Consider the following 26,556-nt stretch of genomic DNA (forward strand, 5'->3'; position numbering starts at 1 on the left):
CTGTAATTGTAGTTCCTTTGTAGGAAAAAGCAGATCAAAAAATTTGGGAAACCAGACCATCAAAACAACAAGGCAAAAAGCAAGAGGACTGGCAAAATTTTTACTTGCCCAGCAAACATAAGTGTTCAAAATCATTTAAATGTATTGTTGCTGTCTGCTGCCTCTACAGAACACAAACTTTCATTTTCTGGGCAATTTTTCACCAATCCTCCTGCTTTTTTCTTTGTCCTTTATAGGAAAGCCATGTTATAGAGCACAACGAAACCTGTTTCCAAAATATCCTTATTAGGTTTTAACAAATCACAATGAAATGTGTCAAGACAGCAATTGAGAATTGAAAAACACTGTAAACCCTCCATAGGTAAACAAAAGATTTCCCACTACATGGTTATTCGGGTTACCTAAGATGTTATCTCTGTTGTTAATTAAACCCTTTGACCTCCTATAGGGGTTTACAAAGTTATGTGCTTATGTTTTACTAATAGAATTAGACAACTATTCAAAAACAACAGTATCTTTGTTCATGTTCACTTGTCTGGGAGGTATTTGAAGGCTACAGAGATCTCTGGATCTGAAGGAACACTCTTGCATATACATTAATATAAGATAAGTCTTTTTCTGCATATTGTATTGTTGTCCTTTTACAATATCCTAAAAGTAAGGACAAGATATTTTTCTTCAAACTTCTTTTATTTTTTTTACCTGCAGGATTGCTGTTCACCAGGATATATTTGTTCAGGTAAGTATCTTGTATTCAAATTTTAATCAGCTTTGATTATATTATTATTTGTATTCTTTCTAACATTGCTGGCCAGTTTGTGTGTGTGTGTGTAGTATTGTTCACATTTTCCACAGCTTTAAATTCTTCCCATCAGTTAGTCTTCTTTCATCTATCTTGGTGGTCTCTTGTGATATCTACTATCCTAACCTTAACAAGCAAGAGACACTAACTATAATATACCTGTCAATCTTCTGCAAAAATCATTATTAGTGTTGCTTGGAATCCAGATCCCTAGGTGAGTTGCATTCTGAAGGCAAAACCAAATCAGCAAATTTTTGAAAGTGTTGGGCATGGAAAATTTGCATATATGCACATAAATAGCCTATATTCATGTATATGCCATTGTATAAGAACATCAAAATTGCATGCCTATTTTTTGTTTCATGTGAAACATTACTGGTGCAAAAAGGGGCGGTCTGAGGCATTCTGGAGCGAGATCAAGACATATATGCAGAAGCTGTTAGTTAATAAGAGACTTATGCAAATACATTAGCTAAAGTATTCATGTAGTTTTACACCTGCTAATTGAGTTGAGCAAGTCGAATCGGACTTGTCTGTTGTCTGCTATTTTTGGGTCCGAGGTCTGGTCGCACTGAGGGGGGTGGGGGGGAGTCTCAGGGTGATGTGCTAGCTAGAGAGTCTCGGTAAGCTGGAGACGGACTGGGAGAATTGAAGCAGGCATCGGTGACCTGGTGATTTCAAGTGCGCAAGCATAATTTAAAATAATATTTCTGCCTCTGCGTATAAATCAGGGTTTTAGACCTATATGTTACATGTTTATAAAATAGTTAAACTAAGCGCTTCCATTGCATTTCAAATATTCGTGCATACTGAAACATACATGTGTGTACTTTCAGAGGTAAACTAGGCTGTATTTTATAAACTGTGCAGCAACCCACTGCACAGTTTATAAAATACTGGCGATAAATCTCTGTGCGTCCGCTTACATGTGGAAATTCAGGAGTGCAGAGAGGTCTGAAGTTTATCCTCCCTGACTGATTTCCCTTACTAAATGTACCCTTTTAATAATCACTATATTCAGAGAGCAAGTTTTTCTTAATCAGATAGCATACATATATTTTTTTTTGTTCTTTAATCAGTTCTCGTGGGTTCTTTTTCTCCCTTGTCCATCATGCAGCCACTGGCAGCCTGAGAACTGCAGCATCCTAATGACAGGAGACAGTTTTAAAATCCGCTAGCTGTTGTCTTACTTTTATAGTCAGACTAAATGTAATTTGTCTAATTTTTGCAGCCTCTTCTCACTTAACACAACATGTTACAATAGAATGTGTCAAATCCTCGCAGTTATGTTTTTCTTTTTTCTCTGATGAGAGGGATGGAGACTGTCAGCCACTTTCCTAGGTTAAAAAGAGATAGTGCTGTTGTCATTCTCTTTAGGTCCTTCTCCTTTCAGGCAAGTAATATAACACCCACTACTATCACAGTCTCCCTCACCAAATACTCATTCTAAGTAGACGCAGATTCTTAAAATCTGTGTTCCTGCTTCATTCGTGGATTACTTCCCTAGCCTCTTGCCTTTAAAATGAGAATTTGGTTATTTCCTCGGTTCAGTTTAAATTAGAACTCATTCATAAATCGTATACAACTCCTTTTAAAAATGTTCACAGCTCCTAAAAATAGTCTTGCTTGGATATGTTTTCTCCAGTGCTTATACTGTAGTTGTCAGACTTGTCCAGTTTTCCGCTGAAAACTCAATTGCCGACTCTCTCTCTCTCTCTCTGTGTAAGCATCCGCCACACAGACTTCACGCTCTCTTGATGTCCCAGCCACTACTCACAGCTGTCACTCATGCCAAACAGGGCCTCCCTCACAAGCCTCTGTCTCCTAGCAACACAGCCCAGCTCCTCAGTCTCTGCCGGTCCAGAATCTTCTTTTCCTCTTAAAGGGCAAGCACATCAGCACTGTCCACTGTCACCAATGAGGGAGCACATTTATTTTCACCCTTATTATACCCCCCCCCCCCCCGGCTTTGAACTACTGTTGTCCCCACCATTAACTAATTACAAATAACTTTTTTGTTTTTGTATTCATTGCCATCAGTGCTTTCCTGATTCAGAGCATATACAAAAAGGAAGGGAAAATTCACAATGTCAGTCTTCTCAAAATAGGGGGTACAAAGATAATTGCCTGCTTTCTTTGTGCCAGCTTAACTCTTCTCCAGAAGCGGCTTAATATTTTTTACAACTATTTCATGAAATTTTAGAGCTATCAGAAACATTCTCTGCACAAATATTTCCATCAGGCAAGGCTGCATTCACCATCTACATTCCTGAGATATCGCTCTTATGTTTCTTTCTTGTTCTTTTTACGTAATCGAAAAATTTTAGACCACTTCTTTTCGTTTTCTTTGCATCCAAACATGAGTCCAGGTCTTGTATGTCTTTAGGTCTTTTGAATTATATCAAATTGTGGTGGAATGAGGCATATTCCATCATGCTCTTGTCTCTCCTCAGGAGACTCCAGTACTGCACTGTTCATGCTGCCACTACTGACATCTCTCTCCTTCTTCAAACTATCTTTTCTCATTGCTTCTCTTCTGGTTCTTTATATCTTTGTCTTGATACATTGACTTTCTTATTGTCATCACTCTCAAGGACTTCTGCTGACATCCTTTGCTTTTCCTTCATCAGGAACTCTTGTTATGCCTTATCTTCAGGCCTATTAATTGTCATGTCCTCTTCTGCATTCTGATTATTTTTATTCTGAACATTTCTCCTTCAAGACTATTACTTCTTCCAGAGCTTCCATTATGTTTTCTTTGGTAATGGCTTCACTAGGGAAGTTTTCCTCTAATAGCTCTTCTCTTCCAAGAGGAAAATACTTGTTCTCCACCAACTATGCCAGGATCTTCTCTTCAGGTCTCATCGCCAGAGAACTATTGTCCTATATTATCAACTTTGCAGAAGAATTACTTCTTTCACGCCTGAGAAAACCTTCTCCAAAACTCCCCCAGAATATGAATGTCTACAGAGTAATCTTCCTCTGACATGCTTCTTCTTTCTTTGGAGAGTTCTCAGTTTCCATTTCTATTCTTGCCAATTCCTCCTCCTAAGGTTCCTTCTCAAGTTCCATTTCTTCAAGTGTTGTCTCTGCATATGAGTCTTGTTTTTGTACTTCTTCCTTCTCCTCAATATTGTTGTTTTCTTCAGAAGTGATATTTTTCCTTCATGTAAACTTGCATTCTGAACAACCTTTCCCTTCTGTTTTTCTTCAAACAGCTTTCGTGCCTCTACAGTAGTCCTCAGTGATCTGCTTTCTGTGACTAGGAGGAGATCTTTCTATGTTTGCAACAGTAAGGATGCTTCCAGATGTTCAGTCATGCATCTTGCTAATTGTAATATCTGTAACCACTGCTTTTGATACTTTTCTTCCTGTTGAATTATGTCTTTCTCTACTTCTGCCCAGGTTACATCACTCTCTCCTCCTGTTCTTTGATATGTGCGAAAACTTCCATATGTGTAAAGAGAATGTCACCGAAATCTCCAAAACCAAAAAAAAAATTATCAATTACAATTTTATTATTAAATCTAGACCTTGTTCTAGATCTGGTTCTAGATTTTAATCCCATTCCGTGACACCAAATTATGCTAGACCATCTTTTGGCTGGACTTCCAGTGGTAGAGAGAGAAAGAGGGAATAATAAATTAAAATAGAATTAAATCAGAATAACCAAATACTGTGTTTTATATTTTCCTTGCTGTCAATAAAGAAAACATTTAAGCCTGAAAGATTCAGTTTTATTAAATTTCTTTAAGAATAATATTTTCTTATTAACTAATTGTTTGATGTTCGGTTACGGCTTGTAAGCCTCTATAGGAGGTCAAGGGTTTAATTAACATCAGAGATAACAATTTAGGAAATCACCAGACACCGTGTAGTGGGAAATCCTTGTTTACCTATAGCAGTTTACAATGCAATGGGGCTAAATGACTACAATTAGACCAAGTTTTAAAGTTCAATAACAGTCCCACATATCTATCTACATGTATTTATTATATATACTAGTATCATATAAATATGTGCTATTGCACTGTTATCAACAGCACGGATGCTTTAGTTATAATCATTGAGCAAAATATTAAAGAGTCATGATGGCTGATTTCCCATAATCCTCCCATCTTTTTTTCCCTGGCTACCCATTTCTTTAATCTCTTTTCTTTCCTTCCTCATTCTCCCAATCCTTTATCTCATGTTTCGTTTCACAGCTCCTCCTCTACCTTCCTTCATCTCTTTTCAACTCCTTCCTTCTGTTTCCTCCCTCAGAGCAGAAGAGGAGATTGAGACATCAATTGTTCGGAAGGAAAGGAAGGAAGGAACCCCCCCAACTATTTCATAGTTTTCTTTACTTTCAACGATATTGGGGCCACTTCAGGGGGCGGGGGCACGTTTTTGGGCCTCCTAGCTCCTTTAATTCATAGCCTCAAGCATCGGGATGCCCTTTAGCCTCTCGGTGCTCCTGGGGAAAGTTAGCGTCAACTCCTGAGTTGGTGCTACCATGAAAATAATGTGGCTTGCGATTTTTCAGGCAAGCCGTGTTATGTTACTAACACGGAACTGCATGCAAAGCAGCTCATTACCATACCCGTGATGTCAGGGGCGTGAAATAACATGTGGAAACACCTAACGCAGCTAAGTAAAGGATCCCCTACGTTTGTACCTGAAGCACTAGAGGGCGAAGTATGTTAAGAAGAGGTGATTTTCCTATCATCATGAGGCATATCAGTTGGAGAAGCGGGATTATGAATCCTGCTCAGCTTATTGTCTGTCTTTAGGTCAGAGGCGTGAAAAAGCCTGCCTACTTGGCCTTTTCAAAAATACACCCATAATTTTAACCCCTTTCTGCCTGCCTGCCTGCACAAATAGCACGGGCAAGGTGTGCGGATGCTTTTAACGCGCGGACTTTGCAGCTGCTGATTCCCTAATGGAAACGCGGCGCGTTGTTTCCCATTCGATGATGAACTGCAATGTGCCCAAGCTAAAAGTGGCCACATACATTGGATGGGCTGCAAGCCCATTATCGTCAGCTTAGGTGCCATTTCTCTTCACTGCTTGCCAACAGCCAAAGCTTTCTACGGTGCTCCAGTCATCACATTTCAAATGCGTGGCGCAGTCAGGCCATAAATCTGTCATGAAGGAGGAAGCTATTGTACTGGGGCCTGCCAGGGGCAGAGGAGGAGACTTTATGAAAATAATGCCTTATTTATTCATCCTGACTGTCCAAGTAATGTTCAGCTGAAAAGAAAAGAGCAAATTAGAAAAGTGCGTCAGGATCCTCCACCCGCTCTTAGTTTGCTGTGAGAGGGTTCCTCAGCATCCTCTGGCCTCATCTTCCTCCATTGATCTCTCCCCCCTTTTTTTTTTTTTATGGCACTCTTTGTGGCACTCAATTTATCCCCTTCCTCGCCAGTCATTTCTCTCTTATCTCTTTTTATCCCCTACCATTCGGATCTCGATCTCTCTCCAACCACTTTCCCCCATCTCATGTTCCATCTCTCTGTACCATTTTTCTCACTTTTTCTCTCTCCGGAGACTAAAATTAGAATACTCGGGAGCCCTCTGAACGCCAGGACCACAGACAGTCCATGCTTCGTTGCAGTCCTACCGTGTCAGCTGCTGGAAAAGGAGTTACTTCTCTGCCCTCTTGCACAGTTCCCTTAGTTTCTTCCAGCCTGGGGGGGGAATAGGAGTGGGGGGCGGGTGCCCTCGTGCTTCAGTGCCTTGCATCCATCTCTTTTTAGTAAAATAAAAAAAACACTGCAAAAGACAGAGTTGTCATGGAGCTCTGGCTGGAATCCGACGACTGCCTGGCCCAGTCAGGATGCAGACCGTCAAAACTACGGCTGCTCCCTCCTGAATTATACAAAGGGGAGTCCTAGGTTTTTTTTTACTTTATAGGTTAGATTCAATTACTAGAGACCTGGTGTGAGGTTTCCACATTCTCTGCAGCCCCTTTCAGAGTCGCAGCTTATTTTTCTATGCAGACATCTCAGGATTTGAACTTGTAGCCCAATGGCTACCAAAGTGCTAGAGAGGAGCTCCCCTCTCTGAAGGACCGATGCAATAAAGTGCGCCCAGCCCAGCCGATGGGTTGACGTGCGGTTGGGCGCACAAGACTAGCACCCGACGCAGTAAAGGGGATTAGCGCGTCCAAAACACACGAACTTCGAACCTGAAGTTGCCCAACGCATGCAAATTCCACGCAGATGAGGGCATTAGCTGTTGCCGCCCAATGCGGGAAAGCGCTGGGCGCCCAACGCGCACTTTTTAACGTGGAGAATTGAACTCCAGCCCTACAGGTGGAATTAAATCAACTCGCGGTCAAGGGCTCGTAAGAAACATTACAAAATATGGTCCTCCGCGTTGCGATAAATGCGTCCTCCTCCTTAGTGATATCCCAGCTCTTAAATTTACTGCTTGCGGTGGCACAGAATAAATATTGGCTCAAAAAAGAAGCACACGTTTCTTATGACCGTAGAATTTAGACGCCCGCAGCAATGGGCGCCTGATGTAATAAGCAGCAGCATGCAAAATCGGCACCTCCGCAAAATAAGCGCGATCAAAACTGACGCTGGCATTGAGTGCCCGTTGCAGCTGTGGGTGCAGTAACCTCTTTTGCACGCCAGTGATGCGCATTCTCCCGTGGCGCGCCCTTTTTTTATGCTGTCTCTCATTTACATATTGCGTCGGGGTGCACAGGGATGTGGTTGCGCGCGCACGCGCGCTTTAGGAAAAAATAGACGCTCAGAACGAGCGCCCGTTTTCAGCGCACGTCTTATTGTATCGGCCCCTGAGCTAATTAAGCTCACCGTTTATACTAGGCCCTGCTGCTAACTTCCATCTCCTATTACCATCTCAGCTGTTAGACTTAATCGCCCTCATTAATGGCAACACGAGGGGACATCACCAGAAGGTCTGGGGGATGACGGAAGCACATCAGTATCTGCGAGGCTTGGCAAGGATCTTTCCTCCTCCTTCTCTGTCCAAAATTCAAGATTGTATACAACATGGTGGAATTCTAGGAACCTAATGTGCCTGGGCGCTGCCTGCCTCCTTAACAGGCTTGACACAGCAGGTGGGAGATTGTTCTTGGATTCCGCGCAGAGGGACGCGGACATTGGCTGCAGTTACCCAGCATAAGGGAGAGTGGGCTGCATGGCAGGCAGAGGGGAGGGCCGCCAGCGCTGCCTGATGACTGTGTGTGTGTGGCAAGCAGAGCTGCTCACTCTTGCACACAGCTAGCCAGGGAAGGAAGGAAGCAGTAACAGGCAGGTTTTTCTTTCCTCTCGTTCTTCTGCCCTTTCAGCCCTCTTCACCCTAATCTTCACCCTTCTTACCTCATCTGCCGCCCTTCTGTTCTCCCTCTTCGCTGACTACACCCCCATTCTCCATCCTTCTTTACTTCTCTCCTTCCACTTTTTTCTTCCTCATCTAGTCTTCCCGCCTCTCCTCACTCCCGGTATGCCTACCCGCTCTGCCTCTTTCTCCTACCCCCACACTTTCCTCCTGTTTGTCCTTCTGCTCTATTTATGCTTTCATTTTGCCTTCTATCCATTCTCCCTTTTTTTTCCCCTTTGCTCTCGCTCCCTACTCTTCTCCTTGTTCACCCTCCTCCCGCGCCCCTTTGCCCCACCCCCTCCTGCTTCTCGTCGTTATTAGGCTTCTGTCACTATGCCGAGTGATATTTCTGTGTGCAGACCTGCCCAGGGCGTTATTCTTTTAACACACATTCAACACATTTAATCCAGATCCAGAGCCAGACCCCCGGAGGGGGGCACACAGAATCATATATCCTATTCCTCTTTTCCCCCCACTGCTGAAGTGGGGAGCAATGTTGCAGTTGTATTAGAATCATTGAGGCATATTGGTTAAGAGAGTGTTCCAGCTTGCGGTGTCATACATTGTGCACAGGATGAGGGCGCACCTTTTCGCTTGGCCATGGCTGCCAAATTGCCGGGCTGTGGCTCTGGCAGCAGGAGGAGGAGAACGGCCTGCCATGCCCCTCCTGCGTCTCTGCTTCTCACCAGAAGGGCGGCGGCGCCATTCTCTACTTTATGGAGAGGGCGTGCAAAGTGGCAAGAGCAACAAGGTACATCCGCTCTCCTCCTGCTGCTGATTTCCTGTTCCTAGGAGTTGGAGGTCGGCTGGTGCATGGGAGGATCGGCCACTTCAGTGGATGGATTGGCCACCGTGGGAGAGTTGGTGGATGGGAGATCAGCTGGAGGGGGTATTCCAGGGGGGTGGGGCGTCTGTACTCTGCTAGGGTCTGGCTGAGGGCTTATGCCTGGAGGCCCTTTACTTAGTATAGGAGGGAGGGCAAGGGGCACCTATTTAAGTCCCGCTGCCCCACACACATTAACAAAGCAAACCTCAGAGTGAAAGTTCAGAAGGTGTAGTTAGGTGGGCCAGATTAACATGCACAGTTATTAACACTGGATAGTACATACAAAATGAGGGAATTTTAATTATGAAGCTGTTATTTACATGTGCACTAGTGTTAGTGTTAACACACATTGGGTAACACAAGTATGTTAAAAGTACTAGCACCCATGTTAGGCCCTTACTAATGCATGCATTAACCCAGTTTAAACTGTTAGTTTGTTTATCTGCTTAACTTCATGCCTTTGTAAATTTTATCACCAAACACTGTTCCATGCAAAGGAACGTGCTGTCATATAACTCATGGCATCAGACTTACTTTTACTGCATTGATTTATATCTATTCAAACGATATCCCTAGTAATGCAACAAGGAATTCACTAGACATTAAAGGGGAAATCTCATGCAGAAAATTCCTAATGGCTTATGGTGAAAGTAATCTCTCAACCACATCCTGACTGGAGAATAACATTTAAACTGGTTTATCTTGAAGACAGCATTGGGCTGCTGCTTGGAGCATGCAGTTTGGGCTGTAGAAGCATGCACAAAAGTGATGTCAGCATGACCCGCCTCCTTGCAGGAAATAGGTGCTATGATGTCATCACTGGTGCTCTGCTGTCATAAAATGGATAATTCCAGAAGGAAGTACTACAGAGCCCTCGTCAAGGAAAACAATCTCAGAGTTTTCTTGAGTCTAAAGCTTACTGTCCATGCAAGTACGTTCTTTTGCCTGACGACAAAATGCCCTGAATCCAGAATATGTGAACTTCCTTTTAAGTTTTCAACAATGTAGAATCTATTGGGATAGCAATGAAGTGATTCATAGTTCATGCTTCATCTGCTCTTTCTGGAGACTATATTTTGTTTGGATTTTATGTACAATGAACTCTAATTAACTCTTTCCTTCTCTAACCATTGAGTGTACCCCATGAACTATGACCGAATTCACTGTTTGAGGATGTGGCATGTATGATTTTTCTACTGTATTTGGGATTAGTACACATTACAGATGGACCCACAACCATGTTAATCTACAACAGCAGACATGGAACCCATGTAGCGTGCTCTGGTTGGGGGACCCATGTTCTATAAGGGGCAGTGGGGTTTTGTGCCATAGTATGGGTGAGAACTTGTATGTAATATCCAGTAGCACAAATGGGTCCTTTGTGCAATGTTGTGAATGGTAGCTTATGTACAATATGGAATAGAACAGGCAAGGTCAATGTAGAATAGTGTGTAGGGATAAAAACAAATGATAGAGGAGTTGCGAATAACAGGCAACAATACAATTGTAGGATTGTTCAGAACCAGCAAAAATATTGATGAGAGAAATAGAATAGTATGGATGGTAATATGCATATGTAACCCCACTTTCCTGGCACATACGATGTTGATAGGATCTGATCCAATACGGTGAAAGCCAGTCTATCTAATTTATTTAGTGGGTTCAACAATTTGGGTCATGCAGATGGTGAAGTGGATGCTGCTAGTGGGGAAGGGTAGCGGAATATTTTTTTTTTCCGGCTGGTCAGGGAGGGCATTGCAGTTCTCCCCTCCATGAACCTGGCCCCCATTTGTCTCCATTAGTGCTGGCATAAATAAAAGCTTCAATACAAAGTCACACAACTCGCGGGCTGAGCCAAAACTCCCAACTTTATTTCTTCTGGATCTTCCAGCTGGGAACTATGTACATTTTAGTAGGGGGTAAAACATTCAGTACTAAATAATCAGAGCTCATGGGATGGATACACAGTCAGAGTAAACCATACACACAGAAAAAACTATCTGCCACCCCCAAGGCTTTGAATAGTATCCTCCCAGACCACACTTGAACAGAATTTCTGTCTTGCAATTCATCCTCCTTCTCACCGTCACTCCTTTCCATCCTCCAAGTTTCTCTCTTATTGTGGGGACACGGGGCTCAAATCTCAAGCTACTTCCTGAGGCCACTCACACTCAAGCCCATGAGCTACTCATAACCTCTCGACCTCAGGCATTTCTATCCCATTGTTTTGGCAATATGCAGGTTCCCTAGTTTCTTCTACACTCCAGTCCTCCCTTGGGCTCTCCTCATTGCGGTTCACCCTTTCACCTCCTTCTCCAGGCCTTTTTTTTCCTCAGGGGCAGGAATTGTCTCTTCTCCAATATCTACTTTTTCCCAGGGGAACTCCTGCTCCCCAATACTCTCCAATGCCCCCCTTGAGGGGGAAAAGCCCCTGGAGGGCCCACTCCATACTGGAGAGGCCCCTGGGATGGCCACTCCAGGACCCTACATCCTGGAGGCCCTCTTCCCAAGCTCCAACCTAGAAAGGACAACTCCCACCAATTTGACCCAGAATTTAAACCTTCTTGGGACACTTCCCCCAACAATCATGTCTTGCCATTACTCTTAAGTGGACAGCCTCAGTGTCATTAAAATGCCCCAGAGACCACATCCCATTGACCTACATTACACCAAATGCCATCCAGTGGTCACTCAACAGTACTGCGGGTTCAAACGTTCAAATATTTTACATAATGCTTTGAGCAATGAAAATCCTGTGGTCTCATGTCCAAAATGTCTTGTGCTCCTAAACAAGAATATGACACAATCGGGGTTCCCACCATACACCTAATATGCAATAGGACAAAAAGTGATCTATGTACAATATTCAATAGCTTGGATATGATGGTCCCTGTATCATGTACAATAGCTCAGAAGGAAGTCACATGACGTAGTAAGGATATATTGCCATTGTGACTGTTTTTATGCTCTCCTCTTTATTCGACATGCAGCCACAACACAGCACTCCCCATACGACTACGGTTCAGTGCTGTTTTCTAATTTGTATTCAGCGAGGTTAGCAAGGTGCTTGTGCTCCCTCCTTTCATTCTCAGGGTTTAGAGGTGTGCTCCGGGAAAAGAAAATCTTTAACACTGGATTAATGCCATCCTACAGGGAGCTATTCCACATCTTGTTAACATGAAAGAAATGATGCCCATGAAGTGAAGTAACCCTGCAGCTTATAGAGTTTCTTAAAATGCATTGCATCTTCTGGCCTTGCTGCTCCTTCAAGCGCTCCAGACGAGTCAGACGCTGAACCCTCTCTCTCTGAAGCCTGCACAAACTTAGCCTGAAGAAGAGGTAAAAAAAAAAAAAAAGACTTAAAATATTGGTCAGACCAGATCCTCAGCTTGTTTAGATCAGCTGAAAACTGAAAAATGGCAGTTTTCTGACTCAACTGCAAAAAAAACCTAGGACTAGGATTTGCTTCTCGGTTTCTTTGTACGCTTCCACCAATGAACCGCACGGGCTTCATCTCAGGCAAGTTCTCTTCTAATGGAACTCGAAATTTAGCCTCAGCTCTTCCACTTCGAGTTGCCTATGCTGTTTGTTACTGTGAGAACCAGACCTGTTTATAACACTTGATGACTGAAGTCAGGAACCTCTGATTTAGGGCTCATTTCCTCTACACACATCCCAAAGAATAAATGCAAGTTATAGGTTTCTGCTGATTGGAGGATTGCTTGCCACGATGAATTAGATAAATCACTGGATTCACTCCCTTCTGGATTTCCACAGGTAGAGCTTGTTATTGAGCAATTCTAATAGAAAATATTCTTAGCGACATTGTAGATTACAGTCAGCGCTGGTGCTAGGTTATTTGCCTGCTCTGCGCGAACAATTACTGTGCTGCCTCCCCCCTCGGATTCATTCACTCTTTGTCCTGGCCCATCACATAAAGCCAAGATCCCTCCTGCAATCTATATTTTTAAAAACCGACACGCCCCCAACCCCTCACCTCTGTCACATATGCGGAACACAGACAGACCCTAACCAAATACAGAATGAAGAGATCAGAAAGTATAAAGAGAAATGTGCTGAGAAGAACTGAACTGGGGAACCCACAACAAGCCAGCCTCTGTATGCAGAGCAACAATGTAAAAACAGGAGCATTACCATTCTTCATAAAACATTAAATAGTAAAATCAAGAACTACAAAACATCAATCATAATAGTAAAATCATAGTCGTTAAAAGAATAAATATTTCAAACCAATTAATGAATAAGAGTATCCAAAATTTCCCAGACAATAAAATATTTCAAAACATCTGATGAATAAAAAATCCAATAATTAAAAAAATGTTCTATTTCCCCCCCAAAAATTAAATATTTCAAAAGAGCAGAAACTTCAAATTACACCCAATAATTAAAACAAAGAAGGATTTAAAAATCTCTTGCTCTTCGTACCTGGGATCTTTTGATTTCCAGTCATCCTGAGAACATCTTGGATTCGGGATGGTAAGGCTGTACAAATTTTATCTTCCCTCTGATACACAAGTACAATAACACATTCATTATCTCACACATTCTCTCTCTCACATACACAGGCTCCTTTTCCCTCACAGATACATTATGTGTACATGTGTGTGTGTGTGCGCCTGTGAGAGCCTGTATGTGACACACAGGATCTCAGAGGCACATAAACACACACACAAGGACACAGAATGTGTCTGTGAGAGTCTGCATAGAGAGAGGAATATCTAATAAGAAAAGGGAAGTGATAGTCCCCTTGTACAGGTCCTTGGTGAGGCCTTACTTGGAGTACTGTGTTCAGTTCTGGAGACCATATCTCAAAGGAGACAGAGACAGGATGGAGGCGGTTCAGAGAAGGGCAACCAAAATGGTGGGTGGTCTCCATCGAATGACTTATGAGGAGAGGTTGAAGAACCTGAATAATGTATACCCTGGAGGAGAGGAGGAGCAGGGGTGATATAATACAGACCTTCAGATACATGATCCATGGTCATCAACAAACCTTTTCCATTCAAGTAAGTTGTGAACAAAGGTACAAAAATAGAATAATAACTTGGATTTAGGGGGTGAGGAGGAGAGGGGAAGAGTAGGGAAGATGAGGTAGGGGGGTAGGGAAGTTTCCTCCCAGTCCGCTCTTTAATTGGAGCAGACTGGGAGGTACTGGGGAAGGCCGGGAAGCGTAGCCACGCGGGAATTGCCTAAGTCCCCCTTCGCGCACCACCCATACATGCGTGCGGCCCCCGGACTTTATAACATGCGCATGCTGGCGTGCACATGTTATAAAATTGGTGCTTCCATGTGTGTGTGCCTGGTAGAGTGCGCACCTGTTAAAATCTACCCCTATGTTTGGAGAGGAGTCAACAAGGTCTATGAAGAGAAGCACACCATCCCCTACCATGAAGCATGGAGATGAATCTCTGCTGTTTTGGGGGGGTGAGCTACAGCGGCACAGGAAATTTAGTCAAAACTGATGACAGGATGAAGGCAGCATTTTATCAGAAAATATTGGAGGAGAGAATTTGCATTTATCAGCCAGGAAGCTGTGCGTGGGGTGCACTTGGACTTTCCAACATGACGATGATCTGAAATGTAGGGCCAAGTCGACCCTTCAGAGGCAGCAGCAGAAGAAAGTGAAGGCTCTGGAGGGGCCATCGCAGTCTGCTGACCTCACATCATTGATCCACTTTGGGGAGAACTCAAGCCTGCAGCTCATGCCAGACAACCAAAGGATTTACAGGATCTGGAGGCCTTTTGCAAAGAGGAATGGGCAGCTTTACCCCAAGAGAAAATAAAGGGCCTCATTCACAACCTTCACAACAGACTGCAAGCCGTCACTGATGCAAAAGGGGGCAAGACACCATATTAAGAACTAAGGTATGCAAACTGTTGAACAGGACCATTTTATTATTTCCCTTCTTGCTGAGGTTTGTTTAATGATTGTGCTATTCTGAGAGGCACAAAATAGTTTAATTTGAAACATGTTAAAAATAAGACGTGTTTTGTCTGATCACTCTTGTTTTCTTAAAATGCTGCACATCTTGCAAATTCTGCCAGGATTATGTTAACTCATGTATATTTACACATTGACACCTATTAATTGGAGCAATTTAATATATTTCTTGACTAGCTTATGGGAGCTAATACTCCTGTCCTCGGATCAGAACTGACTTTGTGCACACACTAAGTCACGTACAGAGCAGACCAACCGTCCCCACCACTACCACACGCACACACACATTCTCAAATGAAAGACTGTTTGTAGTGCAGGAAATTTCTCCAGCAAATCAATAGGAATAAATGAAAAGACCGCAACTCAATTACCTTTTTATAAATTGTCCTGTGATGTTTCTGTGAATTACTCTGGTGCTAAGGGTAGCACCAAATAACCAGACGCCCCCAAGAAAGCAGTGCTGCCCCTTCCCGTCTCCTCTGCTTAAGTCACGCTCCTGACAGCTCCTTAAATATCAAGAGGGTCCTGGGCCTAGACACAGCAACAAACTCAGGGAATATGGGATCAGCAAGAAGGAGCTAACTTAAAGTTCTTTATTTCAAGCAGGAGCTGTAAAGCTTACTGACTTATCACACCGTACATTAGTGCCCTCTATCTCTGCAGCACCTCATTATTATTATTATTATTATTATTTGCATAGCTATTACAGCCTTCCACATTTAAAGTTAGCTCAGGCTTCTGCATTTTCCTAGGTAACAAATTCACCCTGGTTAGGAGCAGCTCTGACAAGTGTCATGTTTGTAGTTATTTGAACCTACCAAAGAGATTTTCGTGAATAATTGTGAAACAGTCCCTTAGCCTTATCAGCTGAAACATTCCATTCTAGTAGGATACAGTTTGGGGGCCTTTGCTGCTAAACCACACACTCGAGGCAAATAATCATAGGACAGGTTCCGTATTTGAGTGCTTCAGGCAGGTGACAGGGAATGCCAGACTGTGAAACATGAAAAAATAAAATAGCCATCATTAATAATCCAATAGGTAATATTTTAATAATCTTGCAACATGCCTGTACTTTCTTCCTCGGGGCATGAAATATTTTTAAGATCCTTTTACATTGGAGGATTGGATGGCCAAAAGGGCCTGGCATGGAGTCAGAGATCTTTTTACCTCTGGGTCCATCACTTCAAATCCGGCTGAAGTCATTAATAACCGAAAGTCGTTACTATTTCTTAAGTCATTTGCTGGCTCATGGGAAACATGTGAGTGGCCTTAGGCCAGTTCCCACTGGCCACAAAAGCAACATTTGGTGTCTTCACAAGGCCAGGCAGGGTTTTTAATTGTATTCCTAATTTCTGTTTAATTGTTATGTTGATTTAGGGCAGATGGCTTCTGCCTTTTTGTTAACTGCTTTGATTGTTTTTCTGATCTGGAAGGCCGGTATCTAAATTCTTTTAAACAGATAAAGCACAATTTGGCATCCTGTGGCACCGTTGTTGTCAGTCCCAGCAGAGAGACCAAAGACTGAAGAAGCGTGGAGGCAGAATAGCCCCTGTTGTACCTTAGCAGTGGCCCCTGGAAAGCAGGGTTGGAGGCACTTTAGCCGAGCAGTGTGGGAAGCGTACCTGGCTGCTGCCCCTGTTCTGTGTATAAACGAAGGACTTTGGTTTCCAGTGCTGTCTTACCTGCTCGTTTCATGAGCACTAGGAGACCAATCTCAGAATCACATGAGGGCCGAGTACATAAAATTAGGAGATCTGCGCGCCCGCGTGGTAAGCAAAATATGGGGTCGGAAGTGCGCCCGTACTTCCACGCGCGTGATGATAAGGAAGGCCCTTCCGGGTGGGGTTTGGAAGCGTGACCCCCCCACACACAAGAATTCCGAGTCACGGAACTGAGATTGTGCTTGTCTGTTGTCTGCCGTTTTTGGACGGGCGGTCGGGGTTAAGTGGTGTGTGGGTGGGGGGGGGGGGGGGATGAAGTGGTAGAGGGTCTAGATGAACTAGCGGAGGTGGCAGCGAACTGATGAGAAAAAGTGCACACACAAGTAAGCATTTTCATTAAGCCACCTCTTGGTTTATAAAATACAGCCTTAACCTTAGATGCACCAACTTGTGTGTGTATGCACTGAATTACTCATACTATGGAAAAACACTTTGGCAGGGATGTTACCTCCTCTTTCGGGCCTGGGGGCGCATTCTGATCTTCCGATGAGTGTGTGTGGTGCATTGCTCATTGACCTTCTGGCGTGCTTCCTTCCTGCAGCGTTGTGGGGAGCTCTCCAGCACCGAACACCCCATGCGGTATGGTTTCAGCTTATTGAGGAGATGCTGTGTGCTGATGCCTCTAAATCTCAGAAGTGGTTTCCGTGCGATGGAGGAGAACGAAGGCGCTGCGTAAAGCACCGCAGCGTGACTTTCTTCCAGCGCCTCAAAGTGTCAAGTGAGAAAGGAAGTTGCACAGGCCTTGGCGTGAATCAGTGCTACGGGTAAATGGAGATACTCTTCTGGCCCCCCCCCCCCCCACCCTTACTTCTTTTGTCAGTGTATCCTGGTTTTCCGGAATGAAGTGGTCTGCGATCAGTTCTCAAATGAGACTGGGATGCTGCAGGATCAGCACATACAATGGCTGGCACATGCATTGCTTGCTGACATGAAGCACACCTGGCATGCTGTGCTTGTGGATCCTACCTTAGTTGAGTTTCCTCCCTGTTCATTGTAAGACATTATCCTATGTCATTGTTTTGTTTGATGTTGTAATGTAAAACGAAGTGATTAGTAACTCTGTTACCTGAACCTCGGAATAAAAAAGTTATAAATAAATAAATAAATAGGATTTTTATAAACAGGCTTGAACCTAGCCTATCTCTAACAACAGACCTGTAGTAATATTATCCTGTGCTATCCAGGTCTCCCCCTGTAGTCGATTACTCATGGCAGCCAGTGGGTATTTCTATGGTGATTCTATCATATAGACTTCAGTGGCCATGGTTCAGAGTTTTGCTGGTAGTGGCTAAGGGCTCTTAACTTTCCTTCTGAGCATTTAACATTGCTTTTCTGCTTCTCATCGAGTGCATAAGGTCTCGTAATTTAAAAACAGTAACGGACAGAAATTCATTTTCCCGCATTACCAATTAATCCACTGAGAATATGTGCTGAAACCTAATTCCAAAATAACTTAAATCAATTATTTAAATGAACCACAGAGTAATGAACCGGCAAGAGGAATGTTCCCATCCCCACACATCCAACCACAAGATCCCCAGCCTAAAAATAGTAAAGATCCCTTTAAATATTTGTTAAACAAATTATGCATTATGCAATGTTTGCATGATCTGTCATTTCAATGCATGGCTGTTCAGTGGCGCACTGTAAACACTCATCACCCAGACAAGCGTTAAGTAGTGGGGGCCTCCTCGGAAGCAGCTAGGCAGAAGATGCCCGGGAAATGATAAAGCAGCAGCTGACCTGGCAGAGTGCGACTCTGATTTACTGCTTCTAGTGATCAGTCGCCGGGCAATCATCACCCAGAGACACAAATTAGACAGAGAGAGTTCTGTGCTGGAGTTAGGTTTGGATGCGGGTCTCAGCCTGAGTATTTTGGAAATCCTGATATGAAATCTATTACTTTCTGAAGAGTGCAGGCTATTTTGGGGGGGGGGGGGGGATTCAGCAAAGGTTGAGATACTGGAAAGCTTTAGAACCGTTTCATGCTGGATTGCATGCCTGTGAGTTTTGATCCCATCACAATTTAACTTTTGATAAGGACCTTTTCTTATGGCTACCTTCCCACCCCCCATGATTTTAAAACTCCTCTTTCTTAAGCCCATTCCTATTTTGTACCAGAGATGGGAAAAACTCAAACTATGGCCCACGGGCCACATCCATGAGGCCTGCAGTGGCGATATGTTTCCCGGCCCATTTGACATCCACGGGCCAGAAGTGATGTCACCATCACGGACATCAGGAACTCCCTGCAGTGCACAGTGAATCTGGGGTGGGTGGGTTCCCCTCTCCCCCCACTGGTCATTAATGTGGCCAACTCTCTCTATATATATGAAGTATAAAAGGGTGATGCTGACATGGGATTATTATGAGGATTAGCATAGCAGTGCCCTCATTTACTTACAGACATAACCAGCAATGAAAGGCACATTGAAATTATTTTAAACATTAATATGTGGAAAATATGTAAATCAAAAAATTGGTTCATCTTAAAAACTATGTTTAGCTTAATGAAAGGGGGTGGAAGGGTCACCAAAGCAGTCCCTTACTAGTGATTTTAGTGTCTCCAAGGATACTGGGTAATGAGATAGGACAGTAGTAGTTAGTTGTGTGTTAGGTGCCTCTCTCTGGGGAGAGTCATTCTACACTCAGTGGTTTAGCAATATTCATGAGCCTATTTTGCTCTGGGTTCTTTAGGAGTTGTCTCCCTCAAGGGAGAGTGGCTGGTGGGCTGGTGGGTTCAAGAGTGGATTCCTGAGATAGTCCGGAAAATCAAGAATGAAGGGCGTTACCTTTAATACTCTTTATCTGGTTGAATGAGAAGTCTTCCATGTTTGGATACAAAGGATTATCTTGGGGGGGGGGGAGAGGAACAGAGGGAAGATCCCACAAAGTTGCAGCCTAAATGGAAAGCATGAGCACAGATATTTCTGAGGCGTGTCAGCAGGGCTTCCAGTTTCCTTCTGGGAAGGAATTTGCACCCAGTTTGCAGGTACCATTGTGGACGAGCTCAGGGAGGGTCCTTAGTGAGGAGCACCTCCTGCCAGGGTGTGCAGATTCTCTGTTGACTGTAACTGTGACTTTTCTTCTGCAGCAGCGTGCGCTAGTCAATGCAGTGCAATGTGATTTCAGTCCCGCCATCAGGCTTCAGTAAAAGGATTCACTGGGTGCCAGTATGATTTTCTGCTTGACTATTGCAGAAGATCTCAGGAAAATGCTCTGGGCCCTCTGTCGGGACAAAGATCTGGGCTCTCTGTCGGGCTGGCATCAGAAAAAGAGCCCAGCACTCCCCAGTGTGTCTTGAACCCTGTTAGCTGGCAGGACAAGAGCCACATCAACTATCAACTGAATTTCCTCAAATCATCTGCTAGTTCTGCTGTTTTAAAGACAGTATTGTACAGAATTAAATACCCCAAAAGGATAATTTATACTGGAAGGCGAAGGAGGCATCTAGTGCTCCCAATAAGCATACAGAGGGCCATATTCAGCCGTTGTGTTGCTCAGCTAGTTAGCCGGATAAACTTAAGGACAGGTCTACAGGTCGACCAGAGTTAGCCAGATAACTTATCCTGCTAACCCAACTCCTCCCAGTTACTTACAGAATGCCCCTAACTTAATTGGCTAGATTTTATCCCAAATCGTTATTTAGCAGATATCTTTTGAGCTATTGGGCTAAATGCTTTTGAATGTGGACCTCAGAGATATTTTCACTAACATGAAAGGGGTCCTAAAAGTCCCCTTTCCCATACTATTTACCTGTGTACCCATAAATGCTTATAGGTGAGGTTGGCCAAGAGGTGTGTATTGGTGTTTAAGACACTTCCCACTGGGAGTGGTCATAGAGAGAGGGAGTAGGTTCTATATAGCGGAAGAGTCCAGAAGGTACCTTGTTCTTTACTTATAGCTCACCTCCAGGGAAGGTAATTGAGGCTCAATATCAGGACCTTCAGACCTTCCAGGAGAGGAAGTAAGTTTGGGTCCAAGAGTATCCTAAGTGGAAGAGAATCCAAAGGTGATTAAACTTGGATTGTTTATATTTTATCGTAACGCTTTGTGCTAGTTTTGCATTCTATTTAGGAGTGTAATCCACCTTGAATGTTGTGATACGAGTGGAATAGACATTTTTAACAAAGTAAAGTGAACTCCTTGTTCTGCAAGTGACATTCCCAGTTCTATTCTAAGAGGTGGATTTGCAGTCTGGAACAGAGGAAGGTTACCAGAATTTACTCCAGGAGTTTCTGCTCCAAGGGGGGTGGTAGTGGAGGTTCACCGAGTGCATATGTCAAAGGATCCTCTAAATTGGGGAACCCTCAAGCAGAGGAAGATTTCACTTTCAACCCAGAGACAGTTCAAGTTCCTGCACGGAGAGGAAAAGTCTGCAGACTGATTCGGGTACCACTACAGGGGAGATCCCAGTGGTGGGAGCATCTTTACAGAGTGCCATGCCAGGGGTGGAAGAGGAGAAAACTTGTAGTCTATCCCTAAACAGTGAGTGATTCACCCCCAGGTCCACCACATCGTCTGATTGACCACCAACTGTTAAGAACCCTGGAACCTGTTTTTGGCATTTACAGAAACAGAAATCTTATGGCTAGATAGGAAGAAGACAATAAATTCCTCTCTGTCTTTTCCTGTTCAATCACAAAATATCAAAATTGTTGATTTTGCTCAAGACTTGGGAATAGTGATTGTAACTTAAAAATGAAAAAAACACATCGACAATGTGATTAGAGCAGGCTATAACAAACTGTGACTGTTGAAACGTTTAAAGCCTTTGTTATTCCAAGAGGACTTTCACACTACATCACAGACATTAATTTTCTCTAATCTCGATTATTGCAATTCTCTATTACTAGGACTCCCAACTTCCACCATCAGATCCCTGCAAATGCTAGAAAATGCCACGGCAAGGGTGCTTACAGGAAGCAAGAAAACTTAAAAAAAAAAAAAAAAGCTTTAAAAAAACTTTTTAAAACATGGCTCTTCCTTCAAGCATTTTGAACACAGGGAGAAATAGAATTGGTAAGAATTTATGTTATTTTTTTATATGGATTTCGTTGGTTTTTTTTTATTGAATTGCTTATTATAAAATAATTTTATGTCAATTTTATTTTATTTTATATTCTATGTTGTTATACTTGCCAGTTGATAGTTACTTTATTTAACTGGTTGATTGTAAACTACTGTGATTGAAAATACATAGGTTTAAAAATATAACATATTTAAACTCTGATGGCTATAGCTGTCAAAAATTTGCAGTGTCAAGTTTATTCTTGCTTTTTCTCACAGATCAGCACAGCAGGGCTCTGAAGTGCTTCCCTCTGATATAATGACCTTTCATTGTTAGTGATCAAAATAGTCTCCTAAAAGTGATCATAATAACAGGACTTCACTGTAATTTTTATCACATCACGTCAATCAGTCCATTAAAGCAATTATACAAAGCAGCACACAAATGCCATCATTATAGTCAAGCCAAGATTATGATTGATGAATTTGTATAGGTGATTCATCAATTAATAATTACAAAATCAGTTTGGAGTATGAAACTCAGAAGTACATTAGGTACTCAAGGCTCTTTTACCCTATGCATCATTTTTGGCAGCACATTCTAATGTGAGACACATTTCCACAGTTTTGATCCAATCTCAATGTGTTGGTTATTTACAGATAGTTCAGAACATTCCATCAACCAATTACAGTAGCTGAGGCTAACATTGTAAGCACCATATGAGCCCAATTTTATAACATAGCACTTAGGGCTGAAGTCTGCGTGTACTTTGAAAATTATGGCTGAAGTCTGTGTGTACAAAGTGGACTTATGCACATAGTTTCATTTTGAAAATTAGCAGGTACATGCCAACCCTTGCGTGACAAACATGTACACATTTGCGCCTGCATAGGAGCAGATGCAAATGTTCACACCAGGGGCATTGCTAGGTACTTCAGAGATCTGGGGTGTGGGCCAAAAATCCTTTCCTTCTCCCTCGCCAACTTTTCAAGAGACCAAAACTGGCCACTTGGAGACTGGAGGGAGGGGAGAGACATCTGATTGTCTCCTCATTTACATAAATTTGCATAAATGTGCCACCACTGCTCCTGAATCTGCCTTCTCTCTTTCATCCTTCTGTTCCTTGTTTTCTAGCATCCCCAGGACCGTGGCAATGGACAATCTACCAATGGATCAACAGAACCAACAGGGCCATCAAGAATGAGTGATGAAGTCGTGAATCTTATTTGAAACACCATAAGAATGATGGAGCATAATTTGCATAGATAAATGCATTCTATTAATTATGTATGCACATGCATTGATCATTTTTCTCAATGTTATGGAAATATTATGAGTACATCAATCATCCACATCTTTCACTGATCTCTTCTTAAAGTGCGCTAACAGCTGGCTGAGGGACTCAGACACAGCACAACACACAGCCACTTACATAAAGCCTCTGCGTTACAACATTGTAGAAATTTAAAAATTGTTCTGTTTTTAATTTGATGCAGAAAACAAATGGATAATGAATCCTCTGAAAAAGGTGAATTACAACTGCAGTACAGTAACCGTCAATACCAAAACAGTACTAACTGCCAACACTCAAATACCTTTGAAAAGGCAACAATGCAGATATTACACTAAACACTAGAATACCACCTCATCTTGGTCATACATGCAGAACACACCAAATACAGACTAAAAAGACCATAAGATATAAATAGAAACATGAAGACAAACTTGAAACCTCAACAAGCTAGACTCTGTATGCAGTGCAACAATGGAAAAAACAGAAACATCATCATTCCACGCAAAACATCAAAAATAAAATCAAGAAATAAAAAACATCCTAATAGTAAAATCATAATCATGGAAAGAATAACACAAGCCATACCCTATGTTATTTTTGCATTGCCTAGTTTAAAATAAGAAAACTACAAATTTATACTTCACTACTGTACTTTTTTCCATTCTGGTTAGATTTACTGTCTACTTAATCAATACTAATAAAAGGGTTACTGGTAATTACTGTTTTATTCTGGTGTGATGTTTTTATCTGGTCTGTGGGGCCACAAGTGAGAGGTTGTTTGGAAAGGGCACAGAATTGTGGTATCTGGGTGAAGCCTGTCTCATCCCCCACTCAGGCTACGAACCCAAAGATAAATCATATTAAGGTACTGGGTGTTAAATACTAATTTACTGATGGTTAAAGTCCATCTTTATATAAAGTGCAGTTACAGTTGATTCTTTGTAGAATTAGGGCTAGATTTTCTAACCTACATGTGGGCTTAGATTTGTGCGCGCAACCCGGCGCTCACAAATCTACGCCCAATTTTATAACATGCGCGCACAGGCATGTGCATGTTATAAAATCCGGGGTCGGCGTGCACAGGGGGTGCACCTCCTGTGCACCTTGCGCGCGCCGAGCCCTAGGGGAGCACCGATGGCGTTCCCTCCCCCCCCCCCCCCCCGCACCTTTCCCTCCCTTCCCCTATCTAACCCACCCCCCAGCCCTACCTAAATCCTCCCCCTTCCTTTATTATTTAAGTTGCACCTGCCTCTGGACATACGCGTGTCCCGGGACTTGCGCACGTCGCCGAGCCTATGCAAAATAGGCTCGGCGCACGCAGGAGCGGGTTTTCGGGGTTACACGCGTAATATACGTGCGTAGCCCTTTGAAAATCCGCCCCTTAGGGTGTTTCAATCTGGGTAGGTGTCCTTTTGCTCAGCAGACTGATCGAGCTTCCCAAACACAGGATAGTTAAAAACATAAGAAATGTGATATTGGGTCAGACTTGTGGTCCATCGAGCCCAACAGCCTGTATCTGACAGTGGACAATCTGGGTTGCCTGGAAGTACCCACGAGATCCTAATGAGGAGATGGCATTTCTCGCTGTTCATTCCCAGCTCCGAACAGGAAGTCTGCCTGGCTTATAACTGTTAATGGACCTATCCTGCAGAAACTTGTGCAAGGCTTATTATGCTTTCCAACCCAGCCATGAAAGGGATCGATGTCCGTCTGCATTCATGTCCATAGGCAAAATAACTCTCAGAAAAAGGGGGATGGGAATTTGGTATGCAGGAAGGAAATATGAATATCTCAGTTGTTCAGAAATCAGAAACACCAGGTCAGTATTTTGAGAGAAGCGAGCCTCCATAAAAAGCTCCCCATTGCTTCCTGTGGGAAGCTGCTAGAATGCTGACCAGCACTCCCTGCCAAACGTCCTCTCCTCCTCCCCCTCAGGCTTCCAGCTCTTTGGCAGACAGAAACAGGGAAAAATAACTAAAGCAGCTGGTGATGGATGGCACCAAATGCTGCTTTCAAAGCCATCTCCCCTCACACTTACACACACACACACACACTCAGCTCACACGCATTCCAACCCACAACACCCCTGACAGGATTTCTGGACTCGGGGAATATCACCCCAGGAGCGAGTCGCCACGCGCATGTTATAAGATACAATATCTGCGCGCACATGTGCACCTGATTTTATAATCGGCGGCGGGCGCGGGCAGGTAATTTTTCAATTACGCGCACGCGATGCGACCGGCCTTTTTCCCCAGTTCCCTAACCCCCCTACCTAACTTCTCCCCTCTCCACCCCGACTCTTGACCCCTTCCTAGCTACCCCAAATGTTTTTGTTTTGTTTCTCCCCACCCCCAGAACACTCCCCCCGGCCCTCCCCTTTTAGCTGGCCCGGCACTTCTGTGCGTATCGGGGGTTACGCGCATGGACGGGCCCTTCCGAAAATGCGAGCGGCGCGCTCGGGGCCCGGCCACATGCATAACCCCCTGAATTTTATGCAAGCGGGCCTTTTAAAATCTACTTGATACTACATACAAGGTATAGTTAATTAACATTCATCACTTAGTTAGGTCCTATGCAGAGTTTTCATTTCAAAAGCATGCTTAAAAAGGCTTAATGTTTTTCCTCTTCAACTGATGGGGACTGTGGTTTTTAAGGAAAGGAGTTTCTAGCCCTCCCGCCGCAGGTTAGCATCTGACGCTTCCCTGTGATTATACAATGCAGCGTGCGCTTTGGTAGTTACTCTGCATTCAGTGTGTGTTGGACAGATTTACTTTGTGTCACTCACATAGACATTAGTGCCCGATTCCATCAGACCTAAAATATTTTGCAGAACAGGATTTGAGCCCCTGGGCTGGTAAAGGTGAACCTTTTTTTTTTTTTCAGAGCAAAGAAGTTCTAGAACTCCTGGTCAGGATAGGAGGAGGGGCCAAAGGGGGCAGACTCAGGAGTGACATCAGAAAATATCTCCTCACAGAAAGGGTGGGGGGATGCACGGAGCCACCCCCCTTGTGGCAGAGGAGGCAAAAAACCAATAAGAGGTTATTAATAGCAATGAAGTGAGAAGTCAGAGATGGGCTGGGGTCTACCATGCTGCAGCAGGAAGTAAATTAGGCAGGGTGGAAGGGTCCTTATCTGCTGTAATAATGTTATGTTTCTATGTTTTTCTAATGGTGAAGAGGGGGGAATGGAAGTCGCACGTGCGTCGTAAAGCACAGTGCATAACCCAGATCAGGGAAGATATTACACAGCATCTCCAAGGGTTCAGAAATTTGACAAAGTCTGAAACCCTACCTGCCACTTCCCATCCCTTCATCCGCACCCCGAACCACCCCAGCCTTAGCGGGAAATCCCTGGCGGTCTAGTGGGGGGGCAGAAGCAGTCCCGAGTGGCATCTGCCTACCAGGGCCCCTTTTTCAACATGGCACCAGCTGACCCCCAAGAACTCCCACGTGAGGGGACAATGAAGCACTGGTCAGTCAGCACCATTTGAAAAGTGGCAGCAGTGGGGCAGGAGCAACTTAGGATTGCCCCTGCTCCCACCAGGTCGCCAAAGATTTCCGGTAAGTCCAGGGGGGTCCAGATGTTTCGGGGTGAGAGAT

At 43.6% G+C, this 26,556-nt stretch overlaps 1 long non-coding RNA gene across 1 annotated transcript in view; it reads left to right on the top strand.

Moving 5' to 3' along the window:
• Positions 1–23,373, top strand: part of LOC115080004 — a 130,442-nt gene extending 107,069 nt beyond the window's left edge. Inside the window, exons 3-5 of the long non-coding RNA XR_003853482.1 lie at positions 709–739; positions 21,506–21,671; positions 22,795–23,373. This is a non-coding gene — a long non-coding RNA (uncharacterized LOC115080004). The remainder of the gene's footprint in view (positions 1–708; positions 740–21,505; positions 21,672–22,794) is intronic.
• The last annotated feature ends 3,183 nt before the right edge of the window (positions 23,374–26,556 follow it).

This window comes from Rhinatrema bivittatum, chromosome 18 (assembly GCF_901001135.1).
Source record: "Rhinatrema bivittatum chromosome 18, aRhiBiv1.1, whole genome shotgun sequence".
Lineage (NCBI taxonomy): Eukaryota > Metazoa > Chordata > Amphibia > Gymnophiona > Rhinatrematidae > Rhinatrema > Rhinatrema bivittatum.